Source organism: Sodiomyces alkalinus (genome assembly GCF_003711515.1).
Source record: "Sodiomyces alkalinus F11 unplaced genomic scaffold SODALscaffold_3, whole genome shotgun sequence".
In the NCBI taxonomy this organism is placed as follows: Eukaryota; Fungi; Ascomycota; class Sordariomycetes; order Glomerellales; family Plectosphaerellaceae; genus Sodiomyces; species Sodiomyces alkalinus.
In genome coordinates this window covers 1,922,617-1,945,956 of record NW_021167081.1, presented here as the reverse complement: position 1 = coordinate 1,945,956, position 23,340 = coordinate 1,922,617, and positions in this window count along the sequence as shown.

The window sequence follows — 23,340 nt, the reverse complement described above, 5'->3', positions numbered from 1 at the left end:
TACGTGTAGCGGTAAACCGGAGTATCTCTAAGTACTACGCTTATTGTTAAAAAACTAGGGTATTTCCGGGTAATATCGTACTAGACCTAAAGTAGACTATATTAGTAGAAGTAATCATATATAAAAGGAAAAAAGAACTTACGACTTTCTATAATACCTTTTTTTCCTCGTTACTTAGAGTATCCGTTAAGATAAAAATTACTAACCCCTTCTTAGATATCTAAGGAAACTCAGGTATCCTAATTATATATAGGATCTTATAGACTTTTATAGACTAAGAGTCCGGCGTAAGTCTACTATTACTATAGGTAGATACGGAGATAAAAAATAGCTTAGTATTCGACTTAGCAGGAATCTAATAGGTATAAGTAATTATAACTATAAAGTATAATTAGAAATATATATACTTCCGGAACCTAAATTCTTTAGATGATAATATTACCAGGTCGCTAATTAGGATTAAGTCTATGGAGATATAGTCGTAGATTCTTATTCTTAAGAAATCTATTATTATAAAATTCGTCTTCTTAAATATTTAGTTCTAGAAGATCTTTAGTGTCCTAAAGCTCACCACGATCGTCGAATAGTGAATTATACTCTATATCGAATAAATATTAGTATTATCTCGAATCGTTCCCGAATCGTTTCCGAATCGTTTCCGAATCGTTTCCTTCTATTCTGTCTATTTATTACTATCTTCACCGTATTATTACCCCTCTCCCTCTCCTATGTATTTTACACCTCTATTAACGCCTAATAATTACTTAAAGCACACACATATATTATATAACCCGTATAGGCCACGTCTCACACTAACTATCAAGTTAACACACCGCCCCACTTCGCCCCACACCAACCCTCAGCTTAGCCACAGGCTTTAATATCAGTTTATCTATAACTACCTATATCGGCGAGGAAGCTCCTATTAAGCTATTAGATAGTGACTTTAACTTATACCTAGGGAGTTATACGGTAGTTTAATAGGATACTAAGTAGTATATCTAAACCCCCGTATTTTACATAGAAAAATCTATACTCTTAATATATCTAGTTATACTTATTATCGTGATACTATTAGTTTATTTAGGCTCCGTAAGTACACTTTAAATAATAAACAGGTGTCGCACGTTAAAAGGCACTTGAATGATTAACTTAGTAGAGCAGAAATCTCGTGTGTATGTATTATATTAAGTTATATCTAGGAGAGTCTCTTATGCCCTTAATTTAGGTGGTAAAGACTCTATTATAGGTACTATATTATTTAGATCCTATCCGGTCTTTTCCGGTATCCACCCTTATTATATCCTAATACCCGAAGTCCCTGATATCCGGAGCCCTTAGTTATAGAGTGGATCCCCCCTAGATCCCCTATAGACTATATCATGGTCCTGCCTATACGACACACCCCCTTAGTTAAGGTGGGTCTTCCCAGGTTAACTAACTAATTAGAGGCTTCAGTTTAAACTAAACGCTCTTAACTTTTCCATCGTGAAATTAATAGTTAAGGGAAAACGCCCTCGTAAAAGGGATCTAAATCCGCCCTATTTAACCGTTTAATTTAATTCTATCTTAATTAGTTCCTCGATCCTAATTAGCCGGATCTAATTAATTAGATCTATATCTATCGGATCTACTACGCCCTTAGGAGCCTTTATTATGGCCGCTTTAGCGCGTTTAATCTCTTCGTATAGTCGTTTAGACTACTCGATATAGTCCTTTTAATCTGTTAAATTAAGCTATTACTATAGTCTTTTAATTCCTGCCTCCGGTAATACCTTTATTAAACTATCCGCGATTATCTCCTTTATATTAACGTATATAACCTTAAAAAGGCCCTGCTATACTAACTAACGCTGATATACCTAACCGATAAATCCCTGGCTAGCCAGTACTATAGGACCTATAAGCCAGGCTTTTCTCGAGGGGTGACCTTTAGGTACGGAAAATACGGTATAATAAAGATATCTTCTCTAAGCTAAGGGGGCGCGCCCCTAGGACTTAAGTATTCCACGGGTAAACCCCGTAGAATCCTCGGATCCTATATACAGAAACCCAGATATAACCCAGGGAAGCTATAGTATATACTAAAGATATTTATAGTATACCCCGTGTATACTATAGCTTATACTATAGTACGCCCGTGGTACGCCTATAGTACGCCCTAGCATTCCCGGTAGAATCTAGGGCGTATTAAATACCCCGGGCGATAAAGCCCTACGTCCCGCAGGCTTTCCCCGGTAACTACGATAGCCTTACTTAAGGCGCGTAGCGGTTATACTAGTAAACCGCGGTGTAGTTAGGAGATAATAGAAAGGAAAGTGAAAAGTGGTTACTAGTAGCGCCCTAATAGCGGCCGCCGGTGTTACTACCGTATAAAACACCGTAGGCCCTTAGTTATAATAGGCGGACACTACGGGAAAGGAATAGGATACGCCGGGAATATCCCGGCTAGGAATTAAAAAACTAAAGAAATAAATATACGAAACCTTCCCCCTGGATTTACCGTATACCACGGTAAAATCTATATTTCGCCTATACCTATATTACCCACGTATATAGTTATTCTAGGACAGTAACCTCGTAGTCGTTATCGTCCTCGGTAGCGGGCGTAACTTAGTCCGGGAAGCCTTAGTGGTTAAGGTCGGCCTTAAGGATAGTAGCCGTGTCCTCTATAGTCACGTTATTCGTTAGTTCCTCGATATAGTATTATGACGGCTTCCGGTCCTCTATAGTATAGCGGACGATAGGGGACTAGCGTCGAGGTTTTAGTTTAAAATAAGAAGAGGATGTTAACTAAAGAGTAGTAACTGTTGTTCGTAGTGGTCTGGTCGTAGTTGCGTCGTAAAGACTAGGCGTCTTCTTTATAAGGTAGGTTTAAGCGTAGAATAGTAGTCTAGGTTAAGACTTAGATTAATCGATGCCTTATTCTCTAGTAGAAGTAAGGCCTAGGATACTTTAGTATATATAGGGTTGTTCACTCTTGCTTACTAGGCCCTTAGTGATTACTCTCTATGTTATTTACTCTTACTTACCCGGCCCTTGGTGATTACTCCCTATATTATTCACTCTTGCTTACCCGGCCCTTAGTGAATACTCCTTATATATTAAAGTATCCTTTCCTTATATCACGTGGCCTGACACGTGACTTCTCCCTGAGTTATCTTTTGGTTATGCCCTAGTATGCCGCCTGTGTATCCTTTATGTATGTTAGGTTTGTTGGCCATAATATTACCTCCCCTCTTCTAAGCGCTGCCCCTAGCGGTCGTATATACAGGTCGCCTATCCCCAGGTTTATCGTTCTCTTAAGGTTTCTTTTCTTTTCATAGCTAACTATTATGCCTAACCGTGTGCAGAAACATTCTGCTAAAACCCCGCTCTCTCGTTCCACGCTCGATCGTTAAACCAAATCCACGCTAATTAACGATCAGGGTTACGAGGTTATTCGTTATTCTCGTTACTTCGATTATAACCTTAGCTATTTTATTCTAGACGATCTTAATCGTTATTCCTATTATTACCGTGCCGGTCGCTCCTATAATTTTTCTCGTATCCCTATATCTTCTAGTTAGTATCTTTTATTATCCCCCTCGGCTATTCTGGCTTTAACGTTCCCCTCCTAGCCAGTCGAATTAACGCTAAGCTTAAGCGACTCGAAGAGGAGGAGAACCTCGTGGAAGAGGTCCTTTATAAATAATAGCAGAAGGCCCTGGAGTAGTAGCGTAAAACCGCCGAGGCTTTAGCTACACTCTCCCGCCTTCGTCGTATACGCCTATAGCTCCGAAAGAAAGGTGTCGAAATAGTCCGAAGGGATCTTATAAGTATAGAGGAGCTAGAGGAGGTCGAGCGAAAGAAGGCGGAAACTCGCCGCGCTAAGTCCGAGGCTATAGCTACCGTATAAGCTATAGGTGTAATAGACACGATTAACTAGAATTAAGTGTTAGCGTAGGATATAGGTAATCTTTCGGATATTAATTTTACGTAGGCCGCGGCGTCCGGTTCTAGGTCCTAATAGTATTTTATCGGTATTACTTTAGGAGTTACTTATAATAGATTAGGTTTTTTTTAGGTTCTTATATATTATCGCTATAGTCGTAGTTTTTCCACTTAATAAAATATTCGGTGCCGTCTAGCGTCTCTCGGTAGTCGAGGATTCGTTCTGCTTTATATACGTCGCTAGTATCGACTATAATCGTATCTTATATTATTTTTGCATTTTTTAGTGCTAGTTTAGATAGTAAAATATAGAAATTATTATATATTCTTATTATCGGAGGTAGTAATAGGATATAGTTCGTATCTGATTTTTTCTCTAGGATTTCGAATAGTCCTAGTTTTTTAAAATCTAATTTATCGCTTAGTTATTATATTGTTATATTTTTACGAATAACGTAGATACGGTCCCCCCTTAAAAGGGTTAGTCCCTTAATCCTTACTTAATTCGTGTACTTACTTATTCGTATTCTGACTATCTTTAGGTCGGTTCGTAGTTCTTCGTGTAGTTTTTCTATGCTTTTAACTGTTTTTATTACTTTTAGCGTATCTAGTCCTTTTAAAGGTTTCCTAAGTACTATCGGATTATATCCGTAGTTTACTTTGAATAGTGTTTTCTTTATTAACTCGTTTAACGAGCTATTATATACGAATTATATAAGTGGTAGGTACTATACCTAATTATCTTACTCGTATCCTACGTAGTATTATAGGTATTATTCTAGAATTTAGTTTATAATTTCGGTTTATCTATTAGTTATAGGGTGAAATACTATTAAGTACCTATATTTCGCCCTAAGCTAGCTTATAACTGCTTTCCAGAAGTTACTAGTAAATAATTTATCTCTATCTATAATAATCTTATATAGTATGCTATAATCCTGGATTAGGCGGTTAAGAAAGATGCTGGCTAGTTCCTCTGCTATGGTATTTTTAATATATAGAATATAAAGAGTGTATTTCGTGAATTAGTCGACGATTACGAATACGCTATCGTAGGCGATTTTTATTACCGGATCTTTAGATATCGGAAATCCTATCACGAAGTCTATCGTGATCGATTCCTAAGGTCTATTTACTATTAGTAATAGCTTTAGTAGTCCGTAAGGTTTATATCGGCTACTCTTTACTTTCTAGTAAATATCGTAATTACGAATAAAGTCCCTGACTTATTCTTTAGTTCCTATATAGCCGTATTATTATCGTAATCGGCGGTAGGTCTTATAAACTCCTTAATATCTATGTATTAGTAAGGCGTGTACTTCTTTAAACGTGGTGTTAGTTATTCGATCTATACTATTTATTTCTCTATATTTAAGGGTAAGAGCTTCTCCTTCCTATTAGAGTATAGCTTATAGTTTAGGTGATTTATTAAATATTCCTAGTCGGCTAAGTGCGTCTACGTAACTATTTTCGCTTCCCTTTATATATTGAATATAGAAGTTAAATTCGGATAGGAATTCTACTTATCGAATTTGTTATTTATTAAGAACCTTAGTAGTGGTAAATTACGTAAGGTTCTTATAATCCGTGTAGACCTATACCGGGTGTTTTATTCCTGATAGATACGGTCTTTATTCCTTAAAGGCTTCGATAATAGCTATTAGCTCTTTATCATGGATCTAATAGTTAAGTTCTAGTCTACTGAGTTTTATGGATATAAAGGCTATAGGATATAGTCTTCCTTTTACGTCGTGTTATCCGAGTTATACTCCTAGAGCCTAGTCGGATACGTCTATTTCGAGTTCGTATTCTTTATCGGGGTCTAGTATTACTAAGATAGGTTCGCTGGTGACCCTTCCTTTAAGGGCTTAGAATACTTCTTCTATTCTTTTATTCTATTCGAAGTCGAGCCCTTTTTTAGTTACTTTAGTTAAGGGGATAGTAATCTTACTATAGTCCTTAATATACTATCGATAGTAGTTAAGGAGTCCGAGGAAAGACTAAATATCGCGAATATTCTACGGCTATAGCTACTTAGAGACGTATTAGATTTTCGTCTTATCTATATAGATTTTATTAGGTTATATCGTGTACCCTAAAAAGTTGACTTTTTACGTGTAGAATTACACTTTTTCTAGTTTAATTAGTAGGTCGGTGTTTTATAGGAGTTATAGGATTATATAAACGTGTTATCGGTGTTTTTCGAGTATTTTAGAGAAGATAAGGATATCGTCTAGGTATACTATAATAAAATAGTCTAGATACTTCTTTAGGATATTATTAATAAGTGTTTAGAACGATACCGGTGTATTCGTTAATCTAAAGGGTATAATAAGGTACTCGAAATATCCTCGTTTTATTCGGAATACAATTTTCTACTCTTCTCCTTCCTTAATCCTAATTAAGTTATAGGCTCCTTTTAAGTTAAGTGCTATAAACTATTATACTCTAACTAACTAATCTTATATCTCCGAGATAAAAGGTAGTAGGTAGCGGTTCTTAAAAGTTATATTATTAAGTTATTAATAATCGATATATAGCCGTAGCTTACTGTTTTTCTTTAGTATAAATAGGATAGGGTATCCTACTAGTAACTATAATACTCTAATATAGCCTTTTACTAGTATTTCGTTAAGATATTCTTCTAAGGTATCTAATTTCTTTTAATTTAGTTTATAGATTAATAAGAATTTCGGGTATATACCCTCCTTAAGGGGTATCTTATAATTATAGTATCGATATTTCTGTAATCTAGTCTCTAGATTTTCGGTAAATAGCTTTCCGTATTTACGGTATTCTAGTAATACCTTAGCGAGTCTATCGTAATCGCCTTCTATAAGTCCTTTCTCTACTTAGATAATCTAATAGATTCCTTTAATAATATTTATTACGCGTCGGTTATCGTGCTATCGCTATTATCTTAACGTTTTTCGGTCTTTTCTCGCCTTAGTCCCTGACTTTTAGCGGCTATTTAAGTCTTCCTAAGGCTCCTTCGTCGGTAAGTCTTTCTACTATTTTCGACGGATATCGGGATCGGGTAAGGTTTCCTTTATAGTCTTCTGCTTACTCTTTAATCTCCACTAGAGCTAGCTAAGCTTCTAGTCTATATCGGGATTCTACTCGTTAAACTATAGCTTACTAAGGATAACGTCCTTATAGCCTATATCGTATATATCGAACTTTATTATTTTAGTCTTATTCTGAATTTTAACCTAAAGGTGTATAATCTCCTAGCTAATAATAACTTGTTCTTAGGACTAGTTCTTTCCCGTATACGGAGTAATTTTATACTTATTTTCTAGGTATTTTCTAACCTAGGGTATAAAGAACTTTCTTACGGCTACTAGTAAGATAAAGTTTCCTGCTACGCCTATATCTAATAGTGCGTTTATCTTATATTTATCGAGTCGTATTCTAATATAATAGTGCTCTATACTACTATATATTATAAAGTATATCTATCGAGTACCTCTCGCGTGCTCCTTATAATAGTATACTCCTAGTTTTTTACCTGTTTAGCTTAGTATTCGAGAGATATCTTTTTATCTAAGAACCTATACTAGATTAAGAGCTACTCTATCTATTATAGGCGCTTATTAAGGGCCTAGAAGCGTGATTCCTAAGCTTCTTAGTCTTATTCTAGTTATCGGATTTTCTTAGTAGTATATACTATATAGCTAGTGGTTTTATATTCGTCTAACCAGTATTCGTAGTAATTATATCTAAGTGGTTAGAGGCGAATCTCGTGTCCTTTATCCCTAGTCTCCGTGATAACCTAGTCGTTATATTATCTTTTTAAATAGACTCTATCTTCTAGGGTTTATTCTTCGTTCCGTGGCTAGAAGTTATTAGCCTATTTACATTCCTTATACGTAGGGTATACATCCTTAATATAATTTACCTAAAGGATTAGGCTATAGCCTAGATAGTTAGCGTGTATTTTGTATTCTCTTTTATACGTTTAGTACTCGGGTAGTTAATCGTCCGGTTCTTATAGGCTTATTATTAGGCCGGTAAAAATATCTCAGTTTTCCTAAGTATAGTAAGGTTATTAATATATAGTTCGTTACTATTCTTCGCTAGTATTCGTAGGTGCTTTACGGTAAGCGTTATTAAAGCTAAGTTTAGTAAACCGGATTTAGTGGGTTTATCTAAGGGGTTCTTCCGCGAGCTAATCGAGTATTCATAGCTAGATAGCTTCCTCCTCGATTAGTTTAGCTACTTCTATAAGTTAATACTAGAAGTTCGTGTTATTATCCAGAACTCTATCGGACTCCGTTTCCTAATCTTATTCCTCGAGTTTAGCGATTTCCTCCTATACGTAATATATATGATTTTCTTTCTTAAGCTATTATTTCTCTTCGGGAGTAATAGAACTTCCTAGAGGGCGCTAAAGCCTCCACTACTAGTATTCGTATGGACTTCCTATTTCCTCTGGATCTCTAAGATCTATTTCTATCTTCTAGCTTTTTCCTTTATCTATCCGCGTTCCTGAATAATTTCCACGGTGGTTTATAAAGCTAGTCTATCGTTATCCTAGTCGGGGATTTTAAGGCTATAGTCGTTATCGTACTCGTTACTAGATACTATAGTAAGTATCTTCTAGGGTCTTTTAGGGTAGTATCTAGTTCCGTCCTTCTTTAATTAGTATACTAGATAATAATTATCGTAGCAGGTTATCTAATAGAGGTTAGCGTATAGTGTTTTATCCCTATAAATTTCTAGGTATTTAATAGCGTTAATTTCCTTCTAGGGTTTCTCTCTTCCGATCGTATTAGTCTATTATTACGATCGCTCTCTCTTAGGCTATTAATAATTACGCGCGAAGTGGCCTATTTTATCGTAATTATAGTATTTAACTTTGCTTATATCTTTCTTACCCTGCTTATTATTCTATCGGTTAATATTATCGAGCTTTATAGGACTACTATAGTATCTATATAAGGTGCTCCTAAATTAGTGTGGGTATAGCTGCTTTCTGCTAGTATTAGCTTAGTTCCTTCTATAATAAGTAGTATATATTATAGTATTCGAGTTCTAGTATTTCTTTATTCGTCGTTTAAATTATCAGTTATCGATCCGAATAGCTATAGCTATAAACGTGCTAAAATCTTCTAGGCGGTTAAGTTTATATAGCTTATTCTTAACCTCGTCTTTAAGTCTATAATAGTATTAGTCTATAAGGGGCTTATTATTATAGTTAAGCTTTAAGGCGATCTATTAGAACTTAGCGGTATAGTCGGCTACTAACTTAGTCTATCGAAGCTTTTTAAGTTATTAGGTAGCGACCCTCTTCTTATTGGGTTACCTAAAGATACCGCCGAGTCGTTAAGCGAAGACCTCGAAGTCGCCGAAAATAGCCGTAGTATCGTCCTCCCTCTTAGTAGGATCGTTAAGGTGCTCTAAATAATCCCTATAGATAGGCTTAAACTATCTATAGGCGTCTCCTATAAGGAGTGCTATAGCATAGAGAACTTTCGCCTCCTCCGTATTAAGGGTATCCCTATAGAATAAGAAATACCCCTGGAGATAGGTTAGGAAGCCTTATAGCTATCCCCGAGTCCTATCGTACTTAGGTGGCTCTAGGTATTTATACCTTAGGTTACTAGGACGTGGTGCCTCGATCTAAGCTCGGAGTTACTAGTTCTCTCGTTAGAGTTATATAATTTAATTACGTATAGCTTATATTAGATTAGCAGCCGCGGTGGCCGTCGTTCTAGCGTTACTGGTAGCGTTGCCCGTGGTATTATCGTTATTCGATATATCGTTCTTATCGAGAGAGTACTGCTTATTAGGTGTTAAGGTCTACTTACCGAATAGGATCGATCAAAATATTACGACGGCTTCCGGTCCTCTATAGTATAGCGGACGATAAGGGACTAGCGTCGAGGTTTTAGTTTAAAATAAGAAGAGGATATTAACTAAAGAGTAGTAACTATCGTTCGTAGTGGTCTAGTCATAGTTACGTCGTAAAGACTAGGCGTCTTCTTTATAAGGTAGGTTTAAGCGTAGAATAGTAGTCCAGGTAAAGACTTAGATTAATCGATGCCTTATTCTCTAGTAGAAGTAAGGCCTAGGATACTCTAGTATATATAGGGTTATTCACTCTTGCTTACCCGGCCCTTAGTGATCACTCCCTATATTAGTCACTCTTACTTACCCGGCCCTTGGTGAACACTCCTTATGTATTAAAGTATCCTTTCCTTGTATTACGTGGCCTGACACGTGACTTCTCCCTGAGTCATTTTTTGGTTATGCCCTGGCATACCGCCTGTGCATCCTTTATGCATGTTAGGTTCGTTGGCCATAACATATAGCCGGCGTTAAGCTCGGTGAACGCTAGCGGTCTCTTTATACTACAGTTATCGTACTAACGTTAGATAACGGCGTATATAAGAACTATACGGATAAAGAGCGCTTAGTTAGCGGTAACGCGTTAGATAAGCTAATCCCTATATATAGGCGATAGCTCTAAGTTAACTCCTAAAGGAGCCAGGTATACTATCTTACCTAAATATAGGTACCGTATAACCTAAGTAAAGTCTATAGCGTTCTACGTAGCGTTTAAGACGATATTATCGTTAATAAAACCGTATAGCTATCTAGCTACCGGAATAAGGAGTATAGTGCCGTGGTTACACTATTACACGATAGTTAAGGTCTATCCGCTCACGCTCGTCGAGTAGTACGTGGCTTTCTCCTTCTTATTCTAAAGCTTAGCGCCGTACGTCTTAACCACGTCTATAAGTATCTTCTCCCGCGAGCTCTCGACTACTATACGCTTCGCGGGTATAAGGCTAATACTGGTAAGCTCGGTGGCGGGTCTTTTAGTTATCTTAGCCGGAGTAATAAGGCTTAGCCCTTTATTTAGGTAAACCTAGCCTAGGAACTCGGTAACCGATAGAATATTAACCGCTTACCCTTTTACTTAGTTGGTACTCGAGGTTATACCTTTAAGAATGTCGCGGGCTAGCTCGTTACACCTCGCGGTTTCCTTAGCGTATTCCTTAGACTTATGTTTAAACTCGTCTTCGGAGATAGTCTTACCTCGAATAGTAATAAGATTATATATAGCCTAGGAGAGAAACATCTACTCGAGCTAGTAGTTTACTATATATCGGGGAATAGTTATTATTCTACGGGCGCTATTACTAGTTAGGGCTACGGTAGTTCCTTAGGAGAGATTATCCTTAGCGTCCGTTATTAGGTTAATATATACCGTCGACTAAGGTCCTAAGATAATATTTAGGGAGTCCGCGCTTAATATTTAGGGCCTTTACGGCGTCTTAGTAAACCTTCCGGCGTAATTACGCGTACGGGTTATAATAAACGTCTTAAACGGCTTTTCCGGCTATTCCTAGCCTATAAGGTCTTTATTAGCTTTTAGTAGGTAATCCGGTTAGGGGAATTAATATACCTATAGCGCACTATGGATTCTAGATAAGGTATAGAAACCGTGTTCTACGGCGGTCCACCGTTAGAACCGTGTTCCACGGCGGTCCACCGTTAGAACCGCGTTCCACGGCGGTCCACTATTAGAACCGTGTTTTACGGTTACCGAGCCGAATTATCCCCGGGGTTCCCCCGTAGATATATTAGTTCAGGGCTTCGCCCCTTAGTTTAGAGAAGATATCTTTATTACACCGTATTTTCTATACTTAAAGGTCACCCCTCGAGGAAAGCCTGGCTTATAGGTCCTATAGTACTAGCTGGCTAGGGATTTACCGGTTAGGTATATTAAATAGTAGTAACTAAGCTTATAGGTAAGGTTCGCGTACCGCTACCCGGCGTAGACTATGTGTGCTAAAACTAAATAGGCACGCGGTTTACTAGCGAACGCTAGCATGCCCGGCGTAGCCGCTCTTAACGGCGCGGACTTTGTATGCTAAGACTAAATAGATATAAGGCGCGCTAGGCGAAGACGCCTCCCCTTTAATAGGTTTAGGCGTGGAGTAATAAAGGGAACCACCGTTAAGCTTAGGAATAACGACTATACTAACCTATACTAGCCGTGGAACCCGAGCTTTAACACCGCGATAACCTTCCTAACGATTATTAGTCGGCGTAGACGATCTTACTAACCTGTATTAACGCTAACCGTTCTTAATAATCGCTAAAAGGCGTAGGATAACGCCTATACTATCCTGTATACTAGTATTCCCCGTAGAACCCGAGTCCTAATAGAAAACCACGGGGCATTAACCCCCTAATCGCCTCTCCTTTACTAGGTTTAGGTATAGAGCACGAGGAATCCACGGTTATTAGCTAAAGCGTAGGATAGCGACTATACTAACCTGTATACTAGTATCTACCGTGGATCGATCCCGAGCTTTAATACCTTTTAATAGTTTCCCCCCTTTCTCCGTGGAGTATACTAGGGAATCCACGGTCGTTAGTTAAGTGCAGGAATAGCGCCTATACTAGCCTACACTAGCACCCACTATAGATCCTTAGCTCTAATATAATACTAATCTTTCTACTAATCGTTAGTGATAACCATTCTAACGATCACTAAGGGCGTAGGATAGCGATTACTATCCTATATACTAGCATCCTCCATGGAACCCGAGCCCCGGTAAAAGAACCACGGGGCGCACTAACCTTCCCCCCCCCTTTTCACTATAGCCCTAAGCCACTCGATATATTAACTCTCCCTCCCCCCCTTTGTTTCTTTTCTCGCGGAGTATAAAGGGAGCTAGCCTCCCCTTACCGTAATCTTCCTTTTACCCGCACTTTATAGAGAATATTTTCCTTCTAGCGCGGCTTACCTTTATCTAACTGGCTTAACGTGCCGAGAATATCCGAGGCTAGCGGCGTAGAAATCCTAAAAGGAAAAGCGTAGAACTAGTATCCGTGCGAGAGGCTATATATCCTAAGGCTTAGGGGTTATATCCTAGCCTTTATCGGGTTTACCCGAGGTTTTCTCGGCTTTCCTCCCTATAAGAGGGAGGGCCTCTCTACGGTAGACTTACCTTTAACCGTGACCGATAAATTTACTAAGGCTACCCTTATTTACGGGCTATAGCACCGCCGTGTCTATTATTTCCGACTAGGACCCTATCTTAGACTTCGGAACAACGCCGTAGAAGGCCGTAGCACCCTAGACGGCTAGATGGCCGGTTAAAGGAGAAGAACTAAACGGTAGAGATCTCTATTAGTATATCCCTCGCTAAGACCTAGAGGTTCTATAGATAAAGACTATTATTTAGCCGTAGTTTAATTACCGACGCCTTACGGCGTGATATAAAGGCACGCTGGCGATGTATATTATAGTCTACTATCTTCCCTTAACGTATCTCCGTCGTTTAGTAACGTATACTCCTTTCCTTTCCCCTTTTCCCTTTTTCTCTTTCCCTCCTTTCTTTTCCCTTCTTTCCTATCTATCGCGAATACTATCGCCGCTAAAGGATACCCGCGGGACATAAGGCTTACGTCGCCCGGGGCAGATACTTAGGGATATTAGTTCATAGACTATCTATAGTTCTACGTTAGTCTACTATTAGAACGCTAGTTCGTGGACCTATAGTTCTACGGTAATCCACTATTAAAACCGTTAGATCCGTGGACTATCGGTAGGATACGGACGGGTACTATACCGTCGCGTAATTATAGGGGAGCCGTGTAAAAGGCGTTAAAGAACCTTAGAGAAGCGTTAAAGAAGTAAACACCTAGATAACCGCGAATAGTAGTAGATATACGTTAAAGAAGACGGAGGCGCTAAAGGCCGCTATTCTAGGCGACGACTAGATAACCCTGGATAGTAGTAGATAACCCGGAATAGTGGTGGATATCTAAAGAATACCACGGTAACCCGTAAGGCGGTTAGAAGGTATAAAATAAGCCGCGTTACCCGGAGTATAGAGGAGAAAGGACTAGAAACACCGTAATACACTTATAACCGGACTATCTAATCTTTTCGCCGTAGTTACTATAGCGCTTTACGAGAACGTAAAATAATAACTAAACACGCTTGTAAAGCCCCGCTATTACTGCGTTACTATAACCTCCCTAAGTTTTCGCACTATATCGCTTTTCCTATAATTTACTATATCTTCCTAAGTTTCCGTATCATAATAGACTGCCTTATAACTTACCGTATTACTTCTCTTATAATATCCGTATCACGATAATCCTTACTCTATTATTTTCCGTAGTAAGCCGCCGTATCTCCGTAATACTATATCGTCCCCGCTAAACGCGACGTGGTTCGCCGCGCTAGAATTAGCCGGCACGTAAAAGTCTAAGGATAATATCTCTTAGGAGCGTTTTAAAAGCGCGTTCCGTGGTCGGCGCTAAGGGATTAACCTCGGCGTCGAAGGATACTTCCGAGCCCTATAGCTATACGGGGGCGAAGAAAGGATTATCGACGGACTTCTTAGCGTCGGTGCTAAGTTTGATAAATAGCGTTAGGAGAACTCTACGTAGATTAAGCAGTTATATAATAAAGTTATCTAACTAGGATACGATAATCCGCGGACTCGCGGGTTAGAGCGTACTATCTACGTGCTACCGTCTTACCCCTATATCTCCCGGCCGGTTACTAAGGAAACCGCGCGTATACTAGCGCGTCGTTATCTCTAGCCGCGCTAGTTAATCGCCGCTAACGCCGAGGTCGCCGGTTAGGCGCGACCCGATTAGATTTTCGACGAGTATATTATCCTACCGGCGCCCCGCTAAAATACCGCCGGGTAATTCACTAATACCGCCCCCTAAACACCCGTATAACGCTATCGCCGTTTAGCCTATATTACTATTAACGGCTCCCTAATACCCCTAAGCATGTAGATACGAGTAATATTTACCGCCCCCGTAAAAACTCTCGCCTACTATAATACCTTTAACGCTACTATTACTCCGCCGCCCGCTCCGTAGCCCGCTCTGCTAATAATAGAGACGGTGGATCTTATTACCGGGGACGCCCCGGATTCGCCTTCCTATACTAATACTATATTCGCCGCCGAGCTTTTAGATAAGCTAGAAGAATACACGGGCAAATACCGTATTATTTTTAGTAATATCGCGGCCTTTAATAGGGGGTATATCGACGGACCGGAGTTTCTCCGTATTATAGCCACCGTAGCCTATAACGCTAATCGTCGGGCCGGCGATATCTATTTATTCCTTATACGGGAATATTATAATACCCGGTCTAAGCCCTTACCCGCTTAAGAATTTATTAAGCGTATCGCTACTACCGGACTTAGCTCTGCCCCGAAACGCCGGGTAAAGGATAACGGCGGCGTACTAACTCCTAAGCGAGTTGCTACCGCGGCCGGGGAACTTAAGGTTTAGTAAGACCTCGCCCGTAATATCGCCCCCCGAGTTCTTATTAACACCGCGCGGGTATAGTTATAGAACCTAACCCTGGATAACGGCTAGAAGATTACCCTCCTAGGGTAGCGTGGGTACGCTATCGGTATACCGGTAGTAGTAGCTAGTTTCGCTAAACGATAAATTAAGGACTATATTTCTAAGGATCCTACTTAGAGCGTAGCTAATTAGTAACTCCTTATAAAGCTATAGCGCCTTCGAGTATTTATTTAACTCGCCCCTATAGACTACGATAGCGCCGACCTCTCCACCGGTCGCCGTAAAAGGCGTATAAACCGCCTAGTCGATAACCGAGAATTAGCGGAGAATATCGTTAAGTATTACGCTATTCTCCACCGTTACTTCGAATAGTATAAGGAATACGGGTTACTAGCCTTATACGATATCTCCGTTACCGAGCTAGCGGAATAACGCGATACCCTATCGCTAAAAGACGCGGCTATTATCTATGGCATCGATATACCCGGCCTTAGTCTATTATATATACCGCTAATAGAGTTAGATAATAACTCGGACGCGGTAGATATTATAGAATAAGCTCGGAATAGGGGGGATTCGCGCTAGATACGCCGGGGTTATCATAGTATAGTTAGTTTTTTTTTATTCTTCTTCTACCGTCTCGCCCCCGTTTTATCTTAGTCCCCCCTATTACACTACTATAATTTTTTTCTTTTTATATACTTATATATACTATCTAAAACCACGGGAGGTAGTCGATAGCCTTATTGCTATCCTACCGCCGTGGAAACCGGTAGTAGTTTCCTTTTTCTCTCGCTCTATTCGGTTATAGGTAGCGCCGTTATAGATGGTATTAACGGCGGTCGCCGCTAAGGCGCCGCGCTTTACTAGCGCGAAGTAATTTTCTTTTATTCTCCTCTAACTCCATGTTATCGGGATATCTACTATAAGTCCGCGTCCTAAGCAGGACGCACTATATTCTACGGCCGTACGGCGGGGAAGCCCACGGGACGCAGGGCTTTATAGCCCGGGGTATATAATACGCCCACGGCGTATTATAGATTCTAGATAAGGTATAGGAACCGTATTCTACGGCGGTCCACTATTAGAACCGTGTTCTATAGCGGTCCACCGTTAGAACTGTATTCTACGGCGGTCTACCGTTAGAACCGTGTTCTACGGCGGTCCACCGTTAGAACCGCGTTCCACGGCGGTCTATTATTAGAACCGCGTTCTACGGTTACCGAGCCGAACTATCCCCGGGGTTCCCCCGTAGATATATTAATTCGGGGCTTCGCCCCTTAGCTTAGGGAAGATATCTTTATTACACCGTATTTTCTATACCTAAAGGTCACCCCTCGAGGAAAGCCTGGCTTATAGGTCCTATAGTACTGGCTGGCCAGGAATTTACCGGTCAGGCATATTAGGAATCGGCGGATAATAGCGTATACCTCGGAGAGGGAGACGACCTAATAAACCTTAGGATACTTAGGGGGGACGAAGACCGTATAGTCGAGATCCCGCGTCTTTAGGTCGGTATAGCCGCGTTCCTCGGTATACTAGCGGAACGCCTCGATCTTCGCCTTATAACCCTACTTCTATAGCTCGAAACAGGTACTAAGGGTGGATAGTTCGGTTTCTAGGTATTCTTCACCTCCGTATAATATAATAGCACGAAAGTAGCCTTCCTTCTAGAAACCTAGGCCGATCTTCTTACTACTCTTACAGAACTTCTTAAATAGCTCTTTATAGTCGTCGTCCTTAGACGGCTATTAGTGGCTAAGGAACTTAACTACGAAATAGGACGTGTTAGCCGCGCTTAAAGATAGTTACGGCGGTATAGGGAAGTGCGGTGCCCGCTATACGGTCCAGCGGCTCCGGAGAAAAGGAAAAGGGAGTAGAAGAAGTGTATACGTTATAAAACGACGATTATAAAAAAGAAAATAGTAGGATAATTATAAACAATTTAGGAGCTAATAGTAAACTATATTAGCGATATAAATTAATCGCGGTAGTAATAAATAGGAAAGGAAGGGGAATAAACGCAGAATACTATAGGAGCGATATTATTTTTTTAGCGCCGCGTAGAGCGCTATAGTAACCGTGGTCGTTATAGCGGCTAATAGAAGGCACGTATAGGCTATAGTCCCTTTATTCTTACCGTTCCCTAGCGTTCTTTAATATTCACGGTCGTTACTTAGGGCGGCGGTGATATTCGTCTTATATTATATCGCCGGCGTACCTTATAATATTGTAGTCTTCTAGTTCCGCCGCGTGCCTTATAGCTCTTTAACGTCTCGCGGTTCTTTATTACTTATAGTTCTTTAATATTACCCGGCTATAGCACCCCCGGAACCTCCGTCTTCTTTAAGGCTATCCTTAGATTAACTAAGGTCTTTATCTAAACCTTAAAGACGTTAATCCGTTAATTAGCTCCTACGCCTTTATAGCTTCTTCCGGTATCCGTAGTTATAAACTAACATCCCTAAGTATCTGCCCTAGGCGATATAAGCCCTATATCCCGCGGGCGTCCTTTAACGGGGTATAGTTACCGGTAATGCCGTACGGTGACTACTTAGTCACCGTGGGCGGCGATAGTATTCACGATAGAAAAGAAAGAAGGAAAGGAGTATACGTTATAAAATAATAGAGATACGTTTAGGGGAGATAGTAAATCACGATATAAAGCGATGACGTGGCGGTATACCACGCGCGGATATAAGGAACTAATAGTAAACCGCGATACTCGTATAGCTTACGCTATAAGTCGTTATCCTAATCGCTAGTATCGCTTAGGCCTGCCTCGGCGTTTCGCCTGGGGAACGGGTCTATAGTCGGATCCACGGCGTTATCCGGATATCCGATTTATCAGTTACGGTTAAAGGCGAGTCTGCTAAAAGGAAGCCCTCCCTCTAATAAGGAGGAAAGCCGAGGAAACCTCGGGTAAACCCGATAAAGGCTAGTAGAATAAGGGGAAGCCCTCCCTCTAATAGGGAGGATAACTAAAGGACCTCGGGTAAATCCGATAAAGACTAGGATATACCCCTAGGCCTTAGGATATATAGTCTCTCGCACGGATACTAGTTCCATACTTTTCCTCTTAGGGTTATTACGCCGCTAGCCTTAGATATTCTTAGTATATTAAGCCGGTCGGATAAAGGCGAGCCGCGCTAGGAGGAAAACGTTCTCCACGAAATACGGGTAGAGGGAAACTTACGGTAAGGGGAGGCTAGCTCCCCCTATACTCTACGGGAAAAGGGGAAAAAAAAGGGGGGATTATCGAGTAGCTTAGTGCTACGGTAGAAAGGGGGGGGGGGAAGGTAAATTATCGAGTAGCTTAGTGCCACGGTGGAAAAAAAGGGGGGGGAAAGAAAGAGAAAGGGGATTTATCGAGTGGCTTAGTGCTATAGTGAAGGGGGGGTTATTTATTTGAGCGCCCCGTGGTTCTTTATCGGAGCACTAGTTCCACGGAGGATATATATATATAGGATAGTATAAACGCTATCCTATGCCCTTAGGCGATCGTTAAGATTATTATCGCTAGCGATTATTAGGGAAGGTTATCACGGTATCGGAGCTTAGGTTCCACGGCTAGTAGTCGTTATAAAGGCAGGTATCCACGGTATATAACTAAGGGACGGTGGTTCCCTTTACTACTCTACGCCTAAACCCAGTAAAGGGGAGGCGTCTTCGCCTAGCGCGCCTTATATCTATTTAGTCTTAGCATACAAAGTCCGCGCCGTTAAGAGCGGCTACGCCGGGCACGCTAGCATCCGCTAGTAAACCGCGTGCCTATTTAGTCTTAGCATATATAGTCTGCGCCGGGCGGCGGTAGGCGAACCTTACCTAAAAGCTTAGTTACTACTATATTAAATAGGTAGTCGTAAAGAGTGAGAAGGTAGGGCTAAGTAAGGAACCAGATAGGATTATAATAGGATCACGATAGGAAAAGTGTAGGGGTCGCTAAAGAATCAGATTAATCGCTGGCCTCCCTCTTTAAAGGGGAGGCTCCCTCGCTCCTTAAGGCTATGCTCTGCTCCTCGTGGACTGCTTATTTGCTTCCTCGAGGGCTGCCTTATTTGCTTTAAGGGACTATCCTGTTTTCTGTGTAATGACTCACTTTGTTTATACCTCGAGGGGTCTTAGACTAGGCATACCTGGATCCCTGTGGGTACATACTGGGGACCCATTATGACTACTGCTGTAGGCATCTGATATACTATTTAATATACCTAACCGGTAAATCCCTGGCCAGCTAGTACTATAGGACCTATAAGCCAGGCTTTTCTCAAGGGATAACCTTTAGGTACGGAAAATACGGTGTAATAAAGATATCTTCTCTAAGCTAAGGGGGCGCGCCCCTAGGACTTAGGTATTCCACGGGTAAACCCCGTAGAATCCTCGGATCCTATATACAGGAACCCGATTATAACCTAGGGAAGCTATAGTATACACTAAAGGTACTTATAGTATACCCCGTGCGTGCCATGGCTTATGCTATAGTACGCCCGTGGTACGCCTATAGTATGCCCTGGCGTTCCCGGTGGAATCTGGGGCGTATCAAACGCGCTTACTAGTTATAAATATCGATATACCGTAGCCTTATTCGTAGGCGTTATACCTTCTTATTAACGAGATTAATAGTCTATTAATTATCGTAGTATAGCTATAGCTATTATTAGTCTAGCCGAAGCTCTAAATCCCTTAATATCCGGCTAACAAATAGCGTCTCCTTAGCTGCCTCGGTAAGAGCGAGTAGTTCCGACTCTATTAACGATATTATAACTATCGGTTATTTACCCACCTTTTAGTTAACGGTGCCGCCGAAAAGCTTTATCGTATATTCTTATAAGCTCTTATAGTCTGGATTATCCCTAAAGAACGCGTTATTTACTATTAGGAAGAGTCTATCCCCACCGAATTCTAAGTAGTAGTATCTTATATAGTATAGGAATAGCAGCACTTATTAAGCCCTCTTAAGGTGGTTAGAGGAGGGGTTAACGTTATATTAGGAAAGCTTCGAGTAGGCGAACGCGATATCGGGTCTTATTATAATAGCGGCGTATAGGATAGAACCGATTATTCCCTAATACTAACGGACCTCGGGAATCGACGCGCGGGTACTATCTCGGGGTATTACCGGCTCCGTAGATAATAGGCCCTTTAGTGGTTTTCGGTAGAGTATATCTACGTAGTATTTAACCGCGATCTTTTCCATGTAAGAGGATTATAATAGCTATAACCTACGGGTGGCTCTATCCCTTAGGACCTTAATTCCTAGGAACTAACGGATTTCTTCGCCTCCTAATAACCTATAGCTTCGCTTAAGGGTAGCCTCGAGGTTATCGGCGTCCGTCTTACAGTCTTTATAGTATATAAGTCTAATATCGTTAACGTAGAAGAATAGGATTAAACCGTCGCGGATTATAATACAGGGGTTATTAGGGACGGCTATAAAGCCTATCCTCTATAGCGTGCCGCTAAATTCCTTTTACTATAGTAGTGGCGATACCCTTAAACCGAGAAGGGCTTTCCGTAGTAATAGGACCTTACCTAGTACTTTATAGCCTTACGGTATCTTTATAAACACCTCTTCTTTAAGGCTAGCGTTAACGAACGCGTTAATAGTATTAAACTGCCTTATCTCTAGGTTAAATCGGGCGGCGATCGTTATTAGTATACAGAAAGACCGTAAGACTAGCGTTACCGCGTAGTTATCGTTAATCTCTAACCGTTTTTATTAATCCCCTTAGACTATAAGGCGTGCCTTATACTTAAGGAGGGTGCCCTCCTTATTAAATTTATAGGTGTATACCTATCTATAGGCGAGGACTTATTACTTATTAGCCTAATCACCACCTACCTCCTATTAGCAGCCTATTTATCGGTGCCCCTTAAGGTATTCCCCCTTAGCCTATAACCACCGCTCCCGTAACGGGTAAAGGCGTATATCGCGGTGGTGCTTTAGTGGAGGCGGGAGATCCTCGCGGGTTATATACGATAGTGGCTAAAAGGTGTTAGAGGGAGTAGAATCTATAGCACCGACGTCGCCGTTATTAATAGCTTACTTCCTCGCGTGTGTAGGGTTATAAGTCCTGCTAGCGTTAAAGAACGCGATTTAGGCGTTATTATTCTAGACCTTCTTAGTCGTGTATAGACTTACGATAATTCTCGCGATAGATAGGCGCGCAGCCGACGGGTGTACGGCTAACGGGTACCCCTTAGGGGTATCCGCGGCTATCCGTTAGTGGTTATCGTGTTCTTCCACCTTAATTCCCCTAACTACCGCTAATGCTATAAAGAATACGCGTACGGGATCTTCCGGGGATATTAAAGGCGTAGGAAACGGTTTAAACCTTGTAGTGGTAAACCGTGAAGTGTCTGTAGTAATAGCGGTAGCCTCTCCCATAATAATAGCGGTAGCGTTAGAGTTATAAGGTTCTAAATCTATAGCCTAGTTATTAGGCTATAGATTTAGAACCTTATTTATAGTAATAGTAGTAGCCTCTCTCGTAGTAATAGCGACGGCCTTACCTTTATCCGTAGTAATAGCGGTAGTATCGCCTTTACCCGTAGTAATAACGGTAGTATAGTCTTCTCCTATAATAATACTAGTATCCGTAGTAATAGTAGTGCCTATAGTAATAGCGGTATAGTCTATAGTAATAGTAATAGCCTCTCTCGTAATAATAGCAATAGCCTCGTCTTTATCTATAGTAATAGCGGTAGCGTCGCCTTTACCCGTAGTAATAATAGTAGCGTTAGAGTCTTCCGACTTATGATCTAATACGTCTACGGCTATACCCCTTAATAGTAGCCTATTCGCGGTCTTATTAGATTAGGTGATACGGATAGATTATAGGCGTTCCCTGATTTCCTTAGCGGAAGCTATAGCTTATAGCGTTTTAATCCTGCCGTTAAATATCTCGTCTTTATTTAAAGACCATATCTCTTATAGTGATAATATCCGTTAAGTATAATAGCTAAATACGGAAGCTATTTAAGGATTAGTATCCGACGTGATAACCGATCTATACCTTCGGTTTTAGCCTTTATAGGCGGTTCCTTTTAGCTTAGGTATCACGCGTTTCTATAAAGGCTTTATAGCCGTATACTTATAGGTGCGTAAGGTTAGGTTAACGGCCGCATCGGCCTTTATATAGTATTCGCTAGTCGTTAATATATTATAGCGTCCTATTATATAGATATATAGTAGTCTTAAAGATCTTAGGCTAGATTGATATAGACAGATTAGCCTTAATTCTTATAGCTCTCGCCCTCCTTTTAACGATACCTCTAATCCGTTCTATAACGCCGTTTTAATCCTATAAATATAATACTAACGGCTAACCTTCCACCCCCTTAGCAGCGAGGAAAGTAATAACTTCTAAGTACTAAAATATCTTAGAATCGGCTTATAGGATACGTGGCCTAATATCGAATTAGGTCTTAAGTAGAGTAAAAACGTCTTTTAACGCGTGTAGGATAGAGCCTTAGTCTCTTTTCTATAAGTAGTAATCCTACGTATAACCTATAAATACGTCTATAACGAATATAATAGACTTATATAGGCCGCCTAGCGATTCCGACTGTTTTAGATCGTGCAAATTAATAGCTAAGGCCTCTCCGGGCTTTAACGGGTAAAAGGATAGTATCCGCCGGATCTACGTAGGCACTTACGACTATCCACACGCGTTATAGTCTATTATACGTAGTCCCTTTATTTTTACACCCTAAATAGCATTAACGATCTTTATAAGAGTATTAGTACTATACTAGCCGAGGCGTTTATACCACCGTTGTACTATAGTCTTCTACGGTTACCGCGGTTATCGTGATCTTCTATACGGGTTATCGCGGGGGTGCCTTACTGAGACCGCGAACGCGGTAGCGGCTGTGGCTTCCGCGCGCTTAATTATATACTAACCGTGGATATCCAGTAGCTTATAGATAGGCCGGTTATCGGCGGAGCTAATAATAGTATCGTTTACGGTATCTTAGTAGTAACCTTATAGGCGTAGCTAGCGTTCTAAGATGATATTAGTAACGAATTCCTTATAGTATACGACGTTACGGAGGCGTAATAGCCTCTTCGTGCCTAATAGGGATTATATATAT